This window comes from Callorhinus ursinus, unplaced genomic scaffold (genome assembly GCF_003265705.2).
Source record: "Callorhinus ursinus isolate GAN/ISIS: 27379988/994484 unplaced genomic scaffold, GSC_fseal_2.0 scaffold156, whole genome shotgun sequence".
Lineage (NCBI taxonomy): Eukaryota > Metazoa > Chordata > Mammalia > Carnivora > Otariidae > Callorhinus > Callorhinus ursinus.
In genome coordinates this window covers 41,431-62,306 of record NW_027397218.1, presented here as the reverse complement: position 1 = coordinate 62,306, position 20,876 = coordinate 41,431, and the positions used below count along the sequence as shown (strand labels likewise).

The 20,876-nt window shown below is 38.0% G+C and overlaps 1 long non-coding RNA gene across 6 annotated transcripts in view; it reads right to left on the bottom strand.

The window, feature by feature from the left end:
* Positions 1 to 20,876, bottom strand: part of LOC141371977 (uncharacterized) — a 160,091-nt gene that overhangs the window by 136,709 nt on the left and 2,506 nt on the right. For all 6 annotated transcript variants that reach the window (XR_012377342.1, XR_012377343.1, XR_012377344.1 and 3 more), the window contains exon 3: positions 17,645 to 17,797. This is a non-coding gene — a long non-coding RNA (uncharacterized lncRNA). The remainder of the gene's footprint in view (positions 1 to 17,644; positions 17,798 to 20,876) is intronic.

Sequence of the window (20,876 nt, the reverse complement as noted above, 5' to 3'; positions counted from 1 at the left end):
TGTGTGTGTGTGTGTGTGTGTGTGTGTGTGTGTGGTGTCTGGTGTTCTCTACTTCTTATATTCTCAAATGCTCACTAAAATATAGTAATTCTATTGAGACTAAGAAACAACATCCTTGCTAAAGATCAGAAGAATTGGAATGGGAAGGCAGCAAACATTGGCATTGTGAATGATGTACCACATACTGAACTACAACCTCAATGAAGTTTTCTTCTGGAACTCCTCAAAACACTCCCTGAGTATAAGGACCAGGAGGGACATATGCAACATGTAGTTTTAATAAATAGATATAAAGTTAGATCATATATAGAGAATAAATAATAATAATATATAGTAAATATACATTACATATTATAATATTCATTACATATTATATATTATTACATTATACATTTATTAATTATATAAGTATTACATACCATGTGTTATATTATATAATTAATTATGTATAATAAACAATATATATGATATTAAATATATTTTATATATACTATATTATGCATGATATACATATTAGGTGTACATAAATAAATCATCAAGGTGGAAGATAGCTGTGTATGTATGCAGTGAAAATGTGTAAAGCAGTATTATATTTTGTTCATGGAAGCTAAGAGAGTAGATCTTAAAAGTTCTGATCACAAGAAAAAAATCTGTACCTATGTGTGGTAACCGATGTTAACTAGACTTATTGTGGTGATCATTTTGTAAAATACACAGATACTGAATTATTATGTTGTACACCTGAAACTAACATAATGTTATATGTCAGTTATACCTCCATAAGAAAAAAAGACAATGTACATAAAAAGCAATATAAATCCCCAACAAATACTTGGAAACACACCACACATAAATAAAATGGAAAAAGAATCACATTTAGTCAGTCAAACAAGTCAAAAATATAATGTAGGGGGTGCCTGGCTTGCTCAGTCAGTAGAGCATGTGACTCTTGATGTTGGAGTTGTGAGTTCAAGCCCCAGACTGGGCCTAGAGCTTACTTAAAAAAAAAATTTAAAAATAAAGACAATAAAAAAAATAAAAAATAATGTAGGGGCGCCTGGGTGGCTCAGATGGTTAAGCGTCTGCCTTCGGCTCAGGTCATGATCCCAGGGTCCTGGGATCGAGTCCCGCATCGGGCTCCCTGCTCCTAGGGAGCCTGCTTCTCCCTCTGCCTCTCTCTCTCTCTCTCTGTCTGTCTCTCATGAATAAATAAATAAAATCTTTAAAAAAAAATAATGTAGAATATGGGCCTCATTATGCAAAAGAATACATATCTCAACATGGATTTATAGATATTTACGTGTGACTAAATATAAGTTAGTATATTATATAGAGAGAAAAAAGTCTGGAGAATAGGTATGAACAAATCAACAGTGACTATATTTGTATTATGTAGAGGGAGAAGGCGAAGACAGAAAGGAGAGACAGAATAATTTTAATTTCTAATGCACTGTGATATCGCTTGGTATGTCTTAAACAACTAAACCATTAACTGGTGATGTGACAAATACTGAAAGGTGGGGCCGTGCCTAAGGGACACTGGCACACACTGTTAAGCAAAACGAGGACTCACTGAATCTGAAACAGAGAAAGATATTCCCACACAAGGCAACAAACCTGGCACAGGCTACGTGGGCTCTTTATCTCTTGGGAAATAAGCGTTCCAGGCCCAAGGCCCATTCTTATTGTAACTGAGTGGGAGTTGAAAGACTGTGCACATAAGCCTTTCACTCCCAACAGGGAAGAATGTAGCAGGATTACCACCAGTGTGTAGAAAACTCCAGAAAGTTTTGCCTACACAATAAAATCAATATACTACCCTCACTCTCTGCCATCACCTCACCCTTTGCCATGTTCCCTAGAAGAGGCTTTTACACTTGCAACTGACTCTGATCACCAGGTGGCATCTTTCTCCATTTTCTATAGGTTATTTTTTTTCCCAATGAAAAGGCGTAATTTTTAAAAACCAGACACAAAATGTTTTCCTCAAAGCAGATTATGAAACAAGAAGTACTTGGTGATCAAATTCTCTTTGAAAAATTCATATGTTTATAAAAATACTGAGCAGACATATATATACATGGTTTCCTGTTCTGCTTATTCCTACATCTCACTAATTTATTAATGTGTATTGGGTTTTTACTTTGTGCCAGGCACTGTCAGTCCAACTCAATATCTGTATCCCACACCTTGTCTCTCTTGATCTCTAGATCTGCATAATTGGAAATGTCCACGGGCAGCAAGATGGGTATTAGCCCTCACCCCATGGGGTGATGAGACTTGACCTCAAATGGACTCCATTCCAAGCAAGTTTAGTCCAACTTTCAGCCTGAGTCCCAGAAACTCAGCATCCCAACAGATAATCATGTGGTTTAGAGGTGAGAATTTGAACCTTGAAAAACTGTCGCACCTTGTAACCCACACCTCCTTCCTCCTGCATATAGCACTCACAGGCTCCTACTTTCTCCTCAAAGATCTCACTCATAGAAAGTAAAAAACAAGGTCAGTCTTGTTTCTTCTCATGGCAAGAACTACCTACACATTTTACTCTTTCCTTTAGCCCTTTGTTAGGTGAGATTGGTGGGTTTCTAAATTGGTTTTGTGCCTGCCTCACCCCTGAAGGCAAGTCCTTCCCACTAGTATTCTCAGGTAACACGGAGTTTCTGCTTCATGTTAAGACTAATAAAACATAATAAAAAAAAAAGGAAGGGAAAATACGTTAAAACCAAACAAAACAAAAAAAAAAACCTCCTCTCTCAGTTGGAGGGGCCTAGATCCACAGGAGACAGAAAAGAATAGAGCCAGAGTCTCAAAGACAAGGACTAGGACCCTTGTCCAAACATCTAATTTTCCTGATTTATGAAATAGTTTTCATAGATTTCTCACATCATATTCACTTTCCCTCAGGGTTCCTCTTTTAAAAAAAAAAAAAAGACGTTATTTGAGACAGAGAGAGCATGAACAGGGTGGAGGGGCAGAGGAAGAGGAGCAGACTCTCTGCTGAGCTGGGAGCCCTACGAGGGGCTTGATCCCAGGACCCTGGGATCACGACCTGAGCAGAAGACAGATGCTTAACCGACTGAGCCACCCAGGCGCCCCCCTCAGGGTTCCACTTAGAGAGCCTGTGAGGAAACAGGATTCTAATGTATTGCTGGAGATACAGCACAATCTCTGGAGAGGGGATTTGATGCTATCTAGTACAAGTACACAGGTATTTAAGGTATACCTACATCCTAGAGTATATGGAGTGATCTCCAGGATACGCTGTTCAGTGAAAAACAAGGTATAGAAAAGTATGTAAAGCTCCTCCTGTCCAATGCAGTAACCACTAGCCATACGTGGCATTTAAACTTAATAAACCAAATTTAAATAACACAATAAATTCAGTTCCTCATTAGCACTCACCATGTTTCATATTGGGCAACACAGATACAGAACATTTTCATTTCTACAGAAATTTCTATTGGACTGCACTGGTGCAGAATATGCCAACTTTTACCTAAGAACAGGGGTAAAAACTAATAGATGTGTTGTATTTGCTTATATTTTTAGACACTGAAAGGATAAATAAAACCTGATTTAAAAAAATGACTGTCTATAAGGGGACAGAGGAACAGCCCATTTTGGAAGCCAATGATGTATATATTCTCATCAAAATGTAAAATGGGACTTCTGGTTTCTGGTCCAGCATGTGAGAAGTTGGAAGTTAACACACTATTCTAAAAAGTTAAAAAGCTGAATGAATTGGAAAAAAAAAATCAACAACTCGTCTTAGATCCATAAGAGATGTGAGATACTAACTATCAACCTAGAATTCTGTACCCTCTGAAATCATCCTTCAAAAACAGAATAAAGACTTCCTCGGGGGAGGGGGGGGAAAGAGGGAATTTGCTGCCTTGCAAGAAATGTTAGAAGTTCTTTAAAGACAGGGAAAATGATGTAGGTAGAAAACTCAGATCTACATGAAGAAAAGGAAGAGTGAAGGTAAAATAAAAACTTTTCTTTATTCTTAATTGATCAACAAGTTTGTTCAAAATAATAAGAGCAACACCATCCTTGATTATCTATGCTTATGTATACACTTATGCTTATGTATAAGTAAAATGAATGGCAGCAATAAGACCAGGATGGGAGGGAGAAATCAGGATTATTTCATTATTATGAAATACTTGCATTGCTCATAAAGCTGTATAATGTTACTGGAATGTAGAATTGGATTAATTATAAATATGACAACTTCTAGAACAACTGCTTAACAAAGTTTTTTTTTTTTTTAAAGTACAATTGAGGGGCACCTGGGTGGCTCAGTTGGTTAAGCGTCTGCCTTTGGCTCAGGTCATGAACCCAGGGACCTGGGCTCCAGCCCCGCATCGGGCTGCCTGCTCAGCCGGGGCCCTGCTTCTCCCTTTCCCTCTGCCCCTCCTCCCTGCTTGTGTTCTTTTCTCTCTCTCAAATAAATAAATAAATAAATAAATAAATAAATAATCTTTTAAAAAATAAAATAAAAAAATAAAAAGTATAATTGAGGGGCGCCTGGGTGGCTCAGTCAGTTGAGTCCAATTCTTGAATTTTGGCTCAGGGTCATGATCTCAGGGTCGTGAGATCGAGCCCTGTGGCTGACTCCACGTGTGCAGAATCTGCTTGAGCTTCTCTCTCCCTCTCCTCCTCCCCCAGCTCACTCTCTCGCTCTCTAAAATAAATAAATAAACAAAATCTTTTTTAAAAAAAGTATAATTGATAGGGGCAGCTGGCTGGCTCAGTCAGTAGAGCTTGTAACTCTTGATCTTGGGGTTGTGAGGTTGAGCCCCACATTGGGTGTAGAGATTACTTTTTAAAAAAATCTTTTAAAAAGCATAACTGATACACTCTAAGAAAGGAGAGAAAATGGAATCATGTAAAATGCTCAATTAAAAGTACAAAATGCAGGAAAAGGGTAGGAGAAAAATAGAAATAGAAAACAAGGGCAATAAATGGAACACAGTGTCAGCTATAGTAGATGCTATATCAATAATCACTAAATGTACCAATTAAAAGACAGAGATGATCAGAGTGGACTAAAAAGCAAGACCCAACAATATGCCATCTACAAGAAACCTACTTTACATATAATGACACATATAGATTAAAAGTAAATGGATGGACACCCCTATGTTTATTGCAGAATTATTTACAAAAGCCAAGATATGGAAGCAGCCTCAGTATCCACTGATAGATGAATGGATAAAAAAGTTGTAGTATGTATGTGTGTTTGCGGGTGTGTGTGTGCATGCACGCAATGGAATATTACTCAGACATAAAAAAAAAAGAATGAAATCTTGCCATCCATGACAACATGGATGGAACTAGAGGATATTATGCTAAGTGAAATGGGTCAGACAGAAAAAGATAAATACCAAACGATTTTACTTATGGTTGGAATCCAAAAAACAAAGCAAATATAAAAATAGAAACAGACTCATACACACAGAGAACAAACTGGCATTTGCCACAGAGGAGGAGGGTGGGGGGATGGGCAAAATAGGTAAAGGGGTAAAGAGGTACGAACTTCCAGTTATAAAATAAATAAGTCAGGGGGATGAAAAGTACAGCTAGAGAATATAGTCAATAATATTGTAATAATTCTGTATGGTGACAGATGATAACTATACTTCTTGCAGTGAGCATTTTGTAATGTATATAATGGTCAAATCACTATGTTTTACACCTGAAACCAATATAATATTGGATGTCAACAGTACTTCAATAAAAAAAAAAGTTTTAAGTAAATGGACGGAGAAAGATATACCATACTAACACTAATCAAAAGAAAGCAGGAGTAGTTATATTATTAGAGTAGACATTAGAGTAAAGAAAGTTATCAGGGATAAAAAACGGCATCATATAATTATATAGGAATCAGTTCTCCAAGAAGACATAATGATTCTTAACATGTATGCACCTAACAGAATACTGTCAAAATATACCAGACAAAAACTGATAAAACTTCAAGGAGAAATAGATAAATCTATTATAGTTGGACACTTCAACGGCCCTCTATCAAAAATTGACAGATCTAGCAGGCAAAAAATTAGTAAAACTATAGTTTAGCTCAATAGCACCATCAATCAACTGAATATAATGGACATCGATAGACTACTTCATCTAACAGCATGGTACCCATTCTTAAACTCACATGTATGTAACATTCACCCAGATAGATCACAGTCTGGGCCATAAAACACACTGAACAAAGTTTAAATGACAGGAATCATACAATGTCTGCTCTCAGACCACAATGGAACTGAACTGGAAATCAATAAGAAGAAAGATAGCTGGAAAATACCACAACACTTGGAGATTAAACAACACATTTCTAAATGACGCATGAGTCAAAGAAAAAATCTCAAGAGAAATTTTGAACTAAACAAAAATTATAACTTACCAAGATTTGTGGGATACAATGAAATCAGTAAATAGAGAGATATTTATAGTAGTGAGTGCATATATTCAAAAGAAAATCTAGTCAATAATCTAAGCTTCTACCTTAGAAAACTAGAGAAAATAGAGCAAATTAAATCTAAAATAAAAGAAATAATAAAATTTAAAGCGGAAATCAATGAAATTAAAAACAAGAAATCAATAGAGAAAATCAATGAAATCAAAAGCTGGTTCTTTGAAAAGACCAATAAAATTGGAGGAGTTAAGATGGTGGAGGAGTAGGGGACCCTAATTTTGTGTGGTCCCTGGAACTCAGCTGGATAGTTATCAAATCATTCTGAACACATACAAAATCAACCGGAGATCTGAGAAAAGAATTGCTGCAATTCTACAAAGAGAAAAATGACCACTTTTTGTAGGAAGTGTGGAAAAGTGAATCTGAGGCAATATATTGGAAGATAAACTGCACGGGTGGGGGGCGAGCCTCCATAAGCCAGGTACTGGAAAGTATTATAAGCAGCGGAGTGCAAAATCGGAACTTTTAGAAGTCTGCCTGAAAGGTGCTCAGGTGGCAAAGGGGGGCAGAATTCCAGGTGGGACAGTGTGGTCTCAGGATCCCTGGGGTTGCAAAAAGTATGGGGGTACCTGACTGCAGCAGCGTCCCCAAGGCATTTTGGAGCAGGGAAACCAGCTGAAAATAGTGAGTCCAGGTGATGGCTTTCTGCTTGGTGTTGCCATAAACGGTGAACTACTACACAGTTGGGCGACCACTCTCTGAGCAGGGGCCCAGAAAAGAGACAGAACATCGGCAAGAAACCCCTCCCTCCCCAGAGTGCAGGTGCCCACCGCAAGAGTCCATAAAGTTTGGAGACTGGAAACAGGGTCAGGTGCCTGAGATAAAGATGCTCAGTCATAGGCTGGGTGAACGCGGAGTTCGGTCGGAAACCAGGGAGACAAGAGTGATTGACTGCTTTTCTGTGAGGGCTCACTGAAGAGTGGGGGGCAGGAACTTTCAGCTCCTGGGCTAGAGATCAGAGCGCCACCATTTTCATCCCCCCCCCCATTAGTGCTGAAAGCCTTCAGGCACGAAAACAGAGCCCCATAGTGCAATCTGGGAGCCCCATACACTGAGCTAGGCCTCCTGGCAATGATGGTGCAACTCCGCCCAGGCAAAGACGCCTGAGAATCGCTCAACAGGCCCCTCCCCCAGAAGACCAGCGGGAACATCACGCTAATACCAAGTTTACCGATCACAGAGAACTGCAAAACTCCAGTTCTTGGGGAAAACACTATATAGCATTTGTGTTTTTTTTCTTATTATTCTGTAGTCTTTCAGTTTTATATTTCTTTTCCCTTTTCAGCTATTTTATCAATTCTTTTTTAGTCTTTTAATTTTCATTTTTACATTTATGTTGGATATATATACTTTTTCATTTTTGGCTTCCTTTCATTGCATTCAATTTTATTTTTGTATATATATGTTTTTCTTTCTTTCCTATTTTGGGATCTAGTTTCTTCTAACAAACAGACCAAAATGCACCCAGGATCTAGTTTATTGTTGTGTTCTGTTCTACTTCTTGTTCGATTTTTCTCTCGTTTCTTTGGTTTCTGTTTTCTTCTGTTTTGTTTTTATCTTTCAGGTGTTGTTGTTGCTATTTTTTTTTCCAAAGATTTTACTTATTTATTTGACAGAGACACAGCAAGAGAGGGAACACAAGCAGGGGGAGTGGGAGAGGGAGAAGCAGGCTCCGCCCCCCCCAGCAGGGAGCCCGATGCGGGGCTCCATCCCAGGACCCTGGGATCATGACCTGAGCCGAAGGCAGACGCTTAATGACTGAGCGACCCAGGCGCCCCTGTTGTTGCTATTTTTTGTATTTTCTCTCTCTCTCTCATCTATTCTTTTCTGGACATACTGACAAGATGGAAAAACTCACCTCAAAAGGAATAACAGGAGGAAGTACTCACTGCCAGGGATTTAATCAATATGGAAATAAAGGTAAGATGTCAGAACAAGAATTCAAAACAACAATTATAAAGATACTAGCTGGGCTTGAAAAAAGCTTAGAAGACACTGCAGAATCCCTTGCTAGAGAAATAAAAGAACTAAAATCTAATCCAGCTGAAATCAAAATGTGTGTGTGTGTGTGTGTGTGTGTGTATGTGTATATATATATATATATATATATATAGAGAGAGAGAGAGAGAGAGAGAGAGAGTATACATATACAATGGAATATTTTATTCAGCCATCAAAAAATGAAATCTTACCATTTGCAACAACGTGGATGGAACTAGAGGGTATAATGCTAAGCGAAAGAAGTCAATCAGAGAAAAACAATTATCATATTACTTCATTCATATATAGAATTTCAGAAACAAAACAGAAGATCATAGGGGAAGGGAGGGAAAAATAAGATAAAACCAGAGAGGGTGACAAACCATAAGAGACCCTTAACTAAAGGAAACAAATTGAGGGTTGCTGGAGGGGAGGTGGGTGGGGAGATGGTGTAACTGGGTGATGGGCATTAAGGAGGGCACATGATGTAATGAGCACTGGGTGAAATATCCAACTGATGTATCACTAGACTCTACCTCTGAAACTAATAATATACTATATGTTAATTAATTGAATTTAAATTAAAAAAAGAAAAGACCAATAAAATAAGAAGCCTCTAGCCCAGCTAACTAAGAAAAAAGAAAGAGGACACAAATTATTAATATCAGAGATGAAAAAGGGGACAACACTATAAATCCCATTGACATTAAAAGGATGATAAAAAATACTATGAACAACTCTGTATTAAGAAATTTGATAACCTAATGAAACAGACTGATTGAAAGACCCAACCTGCCAAAACTCACACAATAAATGGACAATCAGAGTAGGCCTACATATATTAAATAAATTGAATCAATAATTAATAACCTTCGAAAACAGAAAGCACCAGGCCCAGATGGGTTGGCTGGTGAAGTCTACCAAATATTTGAGGAATAAATTATATCAATTTTCTACAAACTCTCAGAAGTTGGAAGCAGAGGGAATATTTCCTAATTCATTCTATGATGCCAGTATTACCCTAATACCAAGACTGCATGAGACATCACAAGAAAAGAAAATCATATACCAATATATCTTATGAACATACATGCAAAAATCTTCAACAAGGGGTGCCTGGGTGGCTCAGTCGTTAAGCATCTGCCTTCGGCTCAGGTCATGATCCCAGGTACCTGGGATGGAGCCCCGCATCGGGCTCCCTGCTCCGCAGGAAGCCTGCTTCTCCCTCTCCCACTCCCCCTGCTTGTGTTCTCTCTCTCGCTGTCTCTCTCTCTGTCAAATAAGTAAATAAAATCTTTTAAAAAGATCTTCAACAAAATATTAGCAAATCAAATACATCATTAGTAATATATAAAAAGAATTATACACTATGACCAACTGGGATTTCTCCCAGGTATGCAAGGCTGGTTTGAAATTCAGTTAATGTAATCCATCACATCAATAGGCTAAAAAAGAAAAATCACATTATCATATTAATTGAGATGCAGAAAAAGCATTTGACAAACTCCAACACACACTCATGATTAAAACTCTTAGTAAACTCGGAATAAAGGGGAACTACCTAAATGTGGTAAAGAATGTCTACAAAAAACTTACGGGTAACTTTATACTTAATTGTGAAAACGTGAAGCTTTCCCACTAAGATGAAGAACAAGGCAAGGATGTCCCCTTTTACCACTGCTTTTCAACATCTAACTGAAAGTCCTAGCTAATGCAGTAAGACAAGAAAAGGAAATAAAAGGTATACGGATTAGGAAGGATTAGGAAGGAAGAACTAAAACTGTCTTTGCTCACAGATGACATGATCCTCTACGTAGAAAATCTCGAAGAATCAACAAAAATCTCCTGGAACTAACAAACCATTATAGCAATGTTGCAAAATACAAAGTAAACATACAAAATTCAATAGCCTTCCCATGTGCCAGCAAAGAACAAGTGGAATTTGAAATTAAAAACACAATTTTATATATATGTATATATATATATATATATATATTAGCAACCCCCAAAAGGAAATACGTAGACATAAATCTAATGAAATATGTACAAGGTCTATATGAGGAAAACTACAAAACTCTGATAAATGACCAAAGAACTAAATAAATCGAGAGATATCCCATGTCCATGACTAGGAAGGCTCGATACTGTCAAGATGTCAGTTCTTCCCAACTTGATCTATAGATTCAATGCAACCTTGATCAAAATCTCAGGAGGTAATTTTGTGGAAACCAACAAACTGATTCTAAGGTTAAATGGAGAGGCAAAGATGCAGAATAGCTGATATCATACTTAAGGAGAAGAACAAAGTTGTAGGACAGACATTACCAGACTTTAAGGCTTATGATAAAGCTATAGTAATCAAGACAGTGTATATTAATGAAAGTATAGTTAAAGAGATCGATGGAACAGAATAGAGAGCCCAGAAATAGACCCAACATAAATATATTCTCAGTGGGAGCCCAGTGTGGGGCTTGATCCCCGGACTCTGGAATCATGACCTAAGCCAAAGGCAGACGTTTAACGAACTGAGCCACCCAGGAGCCCCTGATGATAACTTTTTAGATTCGACACCAAAAGCATGATCCATGAAGAAACAATTGACAAGCTGGATATCATTAAAATGAAAATCTTCTTCTCTAAAAAAGACAACCTCAAAAGAATGAGAAGACAAGCCACAGAGTTGGAGAAAATTTTTGTAGAAGACACATCTAATAAAGGACTGTTAATCCAAAATACAAAAAGAACTCTTAAAATTTAACAATAAGAAAACAAGCAACCCAGTCAAAAAATGGGCCAAAGACCTTAACAAACACCTCACCCAAGAAGATATACAGATTGAAAGTAAGCATGTGAAAAGATGCTCCACATCATATATCATCAAAGAAATGCAAATTAAGACAAGATACCCCTACACACCTATTAGAATGACCAAAATCCAGAACACTGACAACACCAAATGATGCCAAGGATATAGGCAATACGAATTCTCATTTATTGGCAGTAAGAATAAAAAATAGTATGGCCACTTTCAAAGACAGTTTGGCAGTTTCTTATAAAACTAAACATCCTCTTACCATGCAATCCAACAATCATGCTCCCCGGCATGTACTCAAAGGAGTTGAAAAGTTATGCCCTCACAAAAATCTGCACACGAATGTTTATAGCAGCTTCATTTATACTTATCAAAATCTGGAAGCATCCAAGATGTCCCTTACTAAATGAATTGACAAGTAAACTGTGATACATCCAGACAATGGAATATTATCAGTGATAACAAGAAATGAAACATCAAGCTATTAAGACATGAAGGAACCATAACTGCATGTTATTAGGTGAAAGAAGCCAATCTGTAAAAGCTATATACTGTACGATTCCAACTATATGACATTTTGAAAAAGGCAAAACATGGCGACAGTAAAAAGATCAGTGATTGGGTGCCTGAGTGGCTCAGTTGGTTAGGCGACTGCCTTCGGCTCAGGTCATGATCCTGGAATCCTGGGATCGAGTCCCGCATCGGGATCCCTGCTGAGCAGGGAGTCTGCTTCTCCCTCTGACCCTCCCCCCTCTCATGTACTCTCTCTATCTCATTATCTCTCTCAAATAAATAAGTAAATAAATAAAATATTAAAAAAAAAAAAGATCAGTGATTGCCAGGGGTTTGAAAGGGGAGAGGGATGAATTGGTGAAGCACAGAGGATTTTTAGGGCAATGAAAGTACTCTGTATAATACTATAACGGTAGATACATTTTTCCAAACCCATAAAATGCACAACACCAAGAATGAACCACAATAAACCATAAACTATGGACTTTGGGTGATAATGATGTGTTAAAATAGATTGATCAATTAAAACAAATGTAGCAGTTTGATAATGGGAGAGGCTATGCATGTGCAGAGCATGGCATACATGGGAAATCTCTATACTTTCCACTCAATTTTGTTTTGTGCCTAAAACTGCTTTAAAAAATAACGTCTATTTAAAAGTTACAGATATATATATATACATAGTTATATAGTTATGTAATTTTATATATATATGTGTATATATATATATATATATATATATATATATAATAAGTATTTACAGGCTACATGCATTGAAAAGGTCAAGAAACAATGGCTAACCAAGTAGCAATGCGCACCTCCAGTACCCTGACTGAATCCTCTAAAATCACGTCCCACTCAAAGGAACCAGGCTTCCTTAGAGAAATGGCTGATTCCAGGTCTGGGGTAGGAATTCTATCATGATTTATGGATCAAACTATTCTGCCAGAAAGCATATTATAAAGACTCAGAAACCAATCTGAAGAAACTTCACTGGCCAAACATAGAACATTTTGAACATCAAAATGATTAATGACCACAATGGATTAAAACATAAAATATAAAGATCTTTGAGTTCATGATGACACTCTAACAAAAAGCAAAACAAAATAAAACAAACTCACTGTTCACCTTTGGAGGATTTTAGCAAAACAAATCATTATTTTGAAAAGTGGAAATACTGTGAAAGAATTACACATTCATCCTTCCCTTCCTATGCAAACCAAGTTTAGCAAAACCTAAAAGTTGATGAGGTTAAGTTTCTTTAATAAAAGAATTTTAGCTAGTGAATGCAGGCAAAATCAGAATTAGAATATCACTTTTTTTTGCAGCCTTTAATGAAATGTAGACCCAGGCAACAATCTTCAGAGATTGCATAAAACATGAGATGAAAAGCACATGGGAAATTTTATAATCAATGGATCAGGCTAACTCAGAACTCAGTGATGAATCTTAATGTCACAACAGGAGACAGCTAGACAAAACGAGCTTCGCGGTGTAATACTATAGAACTAAACAACACCACATCTAAGGTACTCGTGCCAAAAAACCTGAATCTAAATAAGCCTCTAAACCTAATTATCAATTTAAAGACAATAGAAGGGCCAGAGGAACATAATAAATTATATAATAAGGATATAACTAGCAAAACCCCGAATTTAAATTCCACAGGAAAAAAGATCTAGTTTTTTCAGCAAATAAAATAGAAGGTTAAAAAACGGGCCTTCTTTAGATTAAAAGAAACTAAACACTTCAGAGAGAGTTAAAGAAAATTTATAACAGAGAAATTGAAGTTAAAGCCACAGTGACATACCACTACATGCCCACCAGAACAACAAAAATGAAAAAGATGGAACACACCAAGTGTTGTCAAGGATTTGGAAAAAGTAGAACTCACAACATACTGTTGGTAGGAACACAGATTGGAACAGCCACTTGAAAAACTGCTTGGCAGTGTCTATTGGAACGACCACTTGAAAAACTGCTTGGCAGTGTCTACTGATCTCAACGTAAGCATACTCTATGACTTAGAAATGTCTTTCTTTAGTATACGCCCAAGAGAAATGAAAATATATATGTCCATCAAAAAATACATAAAAGAGCATTCATAGTACCATTACTCAAAATAAGTCAAAAATGTAAAAATATGTAAATTCCCCAAACAGATAGATATATTATGAAATATCCACATGATGTACCTCTTACTATACCTCAATGAGAATGAACAATTTACAACTATGGACAATGATAATGTAAATACACATTATGTTGACTGAAAGATGCCAGTCACAAAAGAGTACATGCTGCATGCAAGATTCCAGGAATTTTTCTTCTAATCTCCCAATAGAGATTAGGGAAGGAGAGGATAATCAATACCCTATTTCTTTTTATTTGAAGAGACTAAGTGTCCTTGTACATTACTTGCAGGTTAACTTAATTTTTTACTTTTTACTTTTATTTTTTTACTCGCAGGTTAACTTTAAAGAAGCACGTATCCTTTGAGCCCTTAGAGTGATTCATTGCACATAGGAACAAGGACAGAGCTATGTCTGATGTACAGAAAACTGAGTACCAGACAGGAGACAAACTTGGCCCCATAGGCCAACCTAACCCACTAACTCTAGGTGACCTTGGGTAAGTCACCACATCTCCTCTAGCTTCACCTATCCAAAGGGGTCAAATCAGCCCTGCCCTCCATCCAACAAAGCCTAGAGCACAGAGCAATGTGATTCCCATCTGAAAAGCACGTGGAGCTCCTAAGAGGGGGAAACAAAATTTACCATGAAAGTGCAAGGAATTATTTTTTTTTAAAGATTTTTTTTTATTTATTCATGAGAGACAGAGGAGGAGAGAGAGAGAAGCAGAGAGAGAAGCAGGCTCCCAAGGAGCAGGGAGCCCAATGCGGGACTTGATCCCAGGACCCCGGGATCACGACCCGAGCCGAAGGCAGACGCCCAACCATCTGAGCCACCCAGGCGCCCGAAAGTGCAAGGAATTATTTTAACAGCCAATTTGTCTAATGCATAGTAACTATCGTGATTGTTCCTCTTTATATAATTATTACCCTTGATAGAGATTCTCTCCTGGGCCAAACTCTAGACAGACTCCTCTTAGCCCTTTTCTTGACTACACCTCAACCTTGGCCAGTTAAGTCTTGAACTAAACACTACCATAGTTTTTTTTTTCTTTATTAACATATTACGTATTATTTGTTTCAGGGGTACAGGTCTGTGATTCATCAGTCTTACATAATTCACATCACTCACCATAGCACATACCCTCTCCAATGTCCATCACCCAGCTACCCCATCCCTCCCACTCCCCTCCACTCCAGCAACCCTCAGTCTGTTAGTTTCTAACAGCTCAAAGCTACATCCCTAAGATGACCCTAAATCCCCTTAAAGTGATTGCCTGAGAAAACTCAAGGCTGCCAGAACAATTTACTATTTGTTCCAGCCAACACCTGAAGATAGGGCCCCTGCCTCCAGCATCTGTGGGAAAGTAGAAATCTAACCTGAATAAAGGCCAGTTAGCAAACTCAGGTGGGCAAAACCCACTTCCTTATTTTTGTAATTTTTCATTTCCTTGACTCTACTGAGCCCCTACTTACTCCGCTCCCTATTCCCTTATACTCCCTTTAAAATGCTCAGTCACCTCTGTACAAATTGGAGATGAGTTCACACTCAACTCTTCCCTGTTGCAAAAGTATATTACTGATCAAAATCTGTCCTTACCGCTTTAACCAGGGTCTAGCTTTGTTCATCTATGACACCCTTTTGTTTCTATAATTATTACCTTTTTGTTTTTCTTAAATAAATACCATCTGGTACAATGCAAATGCCTACTGAAGCATAGTTTCAACCCAAAGAGATACAGATGGCCCTGACCTAACATCACCCATCGTAGGCTGATGTAGTGCAACAAATGTCTTTTTCTTCTTCTAAGTGTACTGGTTAGGAATGTGGCTTCTGGAGACAGACCAGATCCAAATCCTAGTTCTGTGTGAGTTTGAATACTTTTACTTCACCTTACAGTCACTCCATTGCCTCATGTATAAAATTGGGATTATGCAGTACTGTAGAAGACACATTTTTAAATAAATATTGCTTTGTGTTTCGTATTTACAAGGAGAAATAATCCAGAATCCTATTATTTAAAAAATTCTACTGCAAAGACGTCAGGATACCTGGATCTCTGTGATCTTAGGAGATTGAAAGAACCTGTGCTTCAGTTTCCTCTTCTATAAAACAGAGAACACAATCACCCCTTTGTCATGGGTTGTTTTGAGAACTGAGTTAATACACAAAAGTACTTTGAACACTGCTAGGTACACAGTAAGAGCTCAAAAGTGTTAGCTACTTTAAACAAATACAATATGAGATTTGTATAGTTTTATAGTTTGTACGTGTGTTTAATAAAGCATAATAGTTTTTACCACTGAATCCTATTCATCAAATGCTGCATCTTGTAAATCACTTTCACCATAACCACTGTTGGATACCTAATTATCATGAGAACATCTCAGAAGCGCTTGGAACAACTGATGTCAAGAAATAGCACCACCATTTCTGCACTTGGCTGAACAAAAAGCCAAGGGCTCATCCTTGATTCAGCCTTATCATCACATACCCCCACCCACAGTCACTGCAGGTCCCACCTGTCCTATCGCCAACATGTCCTGTCCAAGACCACCCCTGTCCTTTGCACGCTGTGGCAGCACTGGGCCAATCCACCCTCATCCCTCTCCTAGACTACTGCAAGATTCTCCTAATGGTTATCCCCACAGCCATCTTGTCACTGTCTAGTCCATTCTCATCCCAGCAGCCCGAGTCACCTTGTGAGCACACGAATCAGATCATGTAGCTCCCAGAATCAGATCATGTAGCTCCCAGACTGTAACCCTCCACCATTAGAATGACTCTAACTTCCTTACATGGCCCAAGTGATGTGGCTCCTGTCTGCCCTTTGACCTCATCTCTGACCATCAGCACTTTGTCTGCCAAGCTCTTGCCACTCAAGCTCATCATCTGCTCCTGGAACAACTTGTGGCATGCACATCACAAACCGAAGGGCCAGCCCAGGCCTGGTTTCCTCTTGCTGTTCAGGACTCAACTCATGTCACTTCCTGAGAAAGAACATCACGGATATCGCATCCATAATAATCCCTGTCCCCATCATTTCCTATTAAGTGGATTCATTTATTTTCTTTAAAGCACTCATTCCCATATGAAATTGTCCTGCTTATTGATTTGTTTACCTGTTTATTGCCAGGGACCCTGCCTATCTTGTTCTGTGCTGTGTCCTAGTGACTAGTTCAGAGTTTCATATGTAAATCTCCGAATAAATATTACTTACATGAAGGAATTGTTACCTATTTGACACACAGGAGCAGACACAGATATTTAAAGCCGAGTTTCAGGAGAAGTTGACAAGGAAATTAGACATCAAAGGACTAAAAATTATAAGAAGAGTTTGCTGCAAATTCACAGCAGGACTTTTTAAACTTAGATGAGTACCAGAAACAACTGGAGATATTATTCAAAATGTAAACCCCTCCCATTCTACCTTCCTGTTTTTGATGAACTCTGAGGACTACAGTTGGAGAAATCCTGACCTAAGCATCTGACATTTGTGTACCATTAATCTCATGACTACCAGAGTTCAATGATATCTGCGGTGTCTCTGTTACTATAATTACTCAAAAGTCCTTCCCTCCTACCTATGACCACAGATTGCTTTCCCCCATGGGATCACACTTACAACAGGCAATATTCCCAGGTGATTGGGAGAATTGGGTGTCGTTATCCTGTTGTACAGAAGACATTGAAGGAAGAGTAGTAACTTACCTAAATGGTCCCAATGATAGGATCTTAATCTCTTCACTCTTGTTCTAGGACCCAGTCTAGCACACTCAACATCACACTTTGTTCTTCTCTATCGGCTCCTCTTTCAGGGGCTCAGAGTCCACAGCCTTGTCTGCTGCTCCATTAGCCGGGAGACTCAGGGGATCAGACAGCACATGGAATAAAGAATAAAGTGAGAGAAAGGGTGAGCATGTGCTGGCCAGTCCCCACTCAGGTCACTGGAAGCTGTCCAGTGATGCTGTGCCTCTTCCCCAGCTCCATCCCACAGCCCCCTCCCGCACACAGCAGTGACACCGAAGCTCCCACATCATGGAAATGTGGGCTCATCCCTGCTTGCTGCTCCATGTCCAAGCATTGTCTCTGGTACTCATGCTATGATGTTCATATCAGAAACACTGCCTTGACAGAATGAAGGAGGCAAAATTGGAATGGAGAAATAACATTCCCTGAGGACCTACTAGACGCCACATGCTGTAGGTTGTTATTTTCTCTTCAGTTCCTCAAAGTGATGCTTTGAGTTGGGCATCATAATTTTCTTTCTACAGATTAAAAGATAGCCTCAGGGACCAAAGCAAATGTTGAAAGAATTCTGGGGGCTCCTGGGTGGCTCAGTCAGTTAAGCGTCTGCCTTTGGCTCAAGTCATGATCGAGTCCCACATCAGGCTCCCTGCTCAGCAGGGAGTCTGCTTCTCCCTCTGCCTGCCGCTCCCCCTGCTTGTGCTCGCTTTCTCTCTCCCTCTCTCTCTCTCTGTCAAATAAATAAATAAAATCTTTAAAAAAAAAAAAAGAAAAAGTTCTAAGGAAGTGTCGAAGGGACACAGAAGTCAACTTGAAGGGGCTTCCATTGGCCAATTCTGAGACATTTGAGCATAAAAAAAAATAATTATAGCATCAGATGGTAACTCTTTCTGCAAAATAGGAATCTACGGGTCATACTGATATAAATTTTAAAAACAAATAAACAGGGAGAAGAGAAAGCCCTACCTCCAGCCAAATTTCAATTAATAAACCTGGAAAGAATGGGGAAATTAGAAAAGCAACACTTGACAACCATGATCCTAATAAGGGATTCAGGCTAGAATTATAAAACAATGCTCAATCTCCACCAGATACCACAGCAGTCACTGAGTTGCCATGGTAACCAGGCTGGCCAAATGAAGGTGGAAAAAAACAACCACTGTGATTTGCTTCCAGTTATGTGCTAGGAAGTGAACACGACTGACATGACCACAGTAAAGTAATTAACCTGAAGTATTCCTCACCATAAAGGTTCCTGGCAGCTTCCACAATATACACATACACACAAACATACATACTCATATATGTACATGGTCTCTCCTTCCTCTGTCTCACCACTCAAGAACACAGAATTCATCAATTCTAAGGAAAAAAAGGAAAACCCCACTATTCAACTGGTTCAATTCTAACCATACATATAAAGTTGAAAGCTACTATACCTATTTCCTTTTAGTGACTGATTTTTCTGGAGATGACCTGTAGAATTTTCTCTGTGACATTTTTCTCCCTAGTTTCAGTACATTCCCAATAATGTTAAAAAGCTGACATAGAAACACAGTCAAATGCTTGTTATCCATCAGGTAGCTTTTTCATCTTTGAGTAGTCTGTGCCTACAACAAAAAACATCCTGCAACAGCTATTATTAAACATTTGGCTGCTGACAGTTTGCTGAAAATATAATACTTGGGAATTATATTTACAAAACAATGCCTTTTACAATAACATCAGAAAGTATGAAATACTTACAGATCATCTGTCCACAGATGTGCAAACCCTGTTCATTAAACACTTCAAAACATTGCTCAGAAAAATTAAAGAAGACCTAAATAAATGGAGAGACAAGTGTCTTTGTGGGTTGGAAGATTCAGTATTATTTCAGTGTCACTTCTCCCTAAATACAGATCCACGTATTCAATGCAGTCCAATAAAAATCCTAGCAAATATTTTTAAAGAAATTGGCAGGCCAATTCTGAAGTTTATATGGAAATGCAGAGGATCTAGACCACGAAAACCAACTCCGAAGAAAAATCAAGCTGGAGGATGAACACTTTCGGATTTTAAGACTCAGAAACCTACCGTAATCAACACAGTGTGGTATTGGAATCAAGGTAGACAAGTAGATTGAAAAGCATAGAGTCCAGAAATAGACCCACACACATATGGACAACTGATTTTTGGAAAAGGGGCAAAAGCAATTCAGTGGAGAAATGGGAGTCTTATCAACAAATGGTGCTGAAACAAGTGGATATCATATACACAAATACCAATTGTGACCCATATATCACACTACATATAAAAGTCCACTCAAAATGGATCACAGACCTAAATATATACCCTAAAGCTGTCAATCTTCTAGAAGAAACATAGGAAAGAGTCCTTGTGATCTTCAGTTAAGTGAAGGTTTCATAGAAGAGATACCAAAACTACAATCTATAAGTGAACTAATACATAAATTGGACTTCCTCCAAGTTAAAAAATGCTCTTCTTAAGACACCGTGAAGAGAATGAAAAAATGAGGCACTAAGTGGGAGAAAATACTTGCAAATTACATATCTGACAAAGTACCTGTATCTAGAATATAAAAAATCTATATAGAAAGTCAATTAGAAAAGAAAAATACACTACAATAAATAAATGGAGAATAGACACTTCACCAAATGAATAAACACCTCACCAAACATGTAGAAATAGCAAATAAGCACATAAAAATATGCTCAACATCATAAGGGAATTGTAAATTAAAACTACAATTTGATACCACTACATCCTCATGAGAATGGCTATAATTAAAAAGGTTGACCATACGAAGCATTGGCAGGGTTGTGGAAGATGTAATTCACATACAATGCTGGTGGCAAAGAAAAAATGGTACAACCAGTTTGGTAGTTTCTTAACAATGTTAATCTTAAAGCTACCATGTGACCCAGCCATTGCACTCTTAAGTATTTACCCTGGGGGAAATACTAGAGAAAGAAAGCTCATATCCGTGTAAAAACGTATACAAAATGTTCGTAGGAGGTTTCATTTTTTTTAAAGCAACAAATTTCAAGCAAGTTGTAGTATATCTGTATACTAGGATTCTACTCATCAATTAAAAAAGAAAGAACTACTTATATATACCAAAAAAATGGGTAAGTCTAAACAAACAGGCTTAATGAAAGAAGCCAGGCCAAAACCAAAAGCCAAAAAAAAAAAA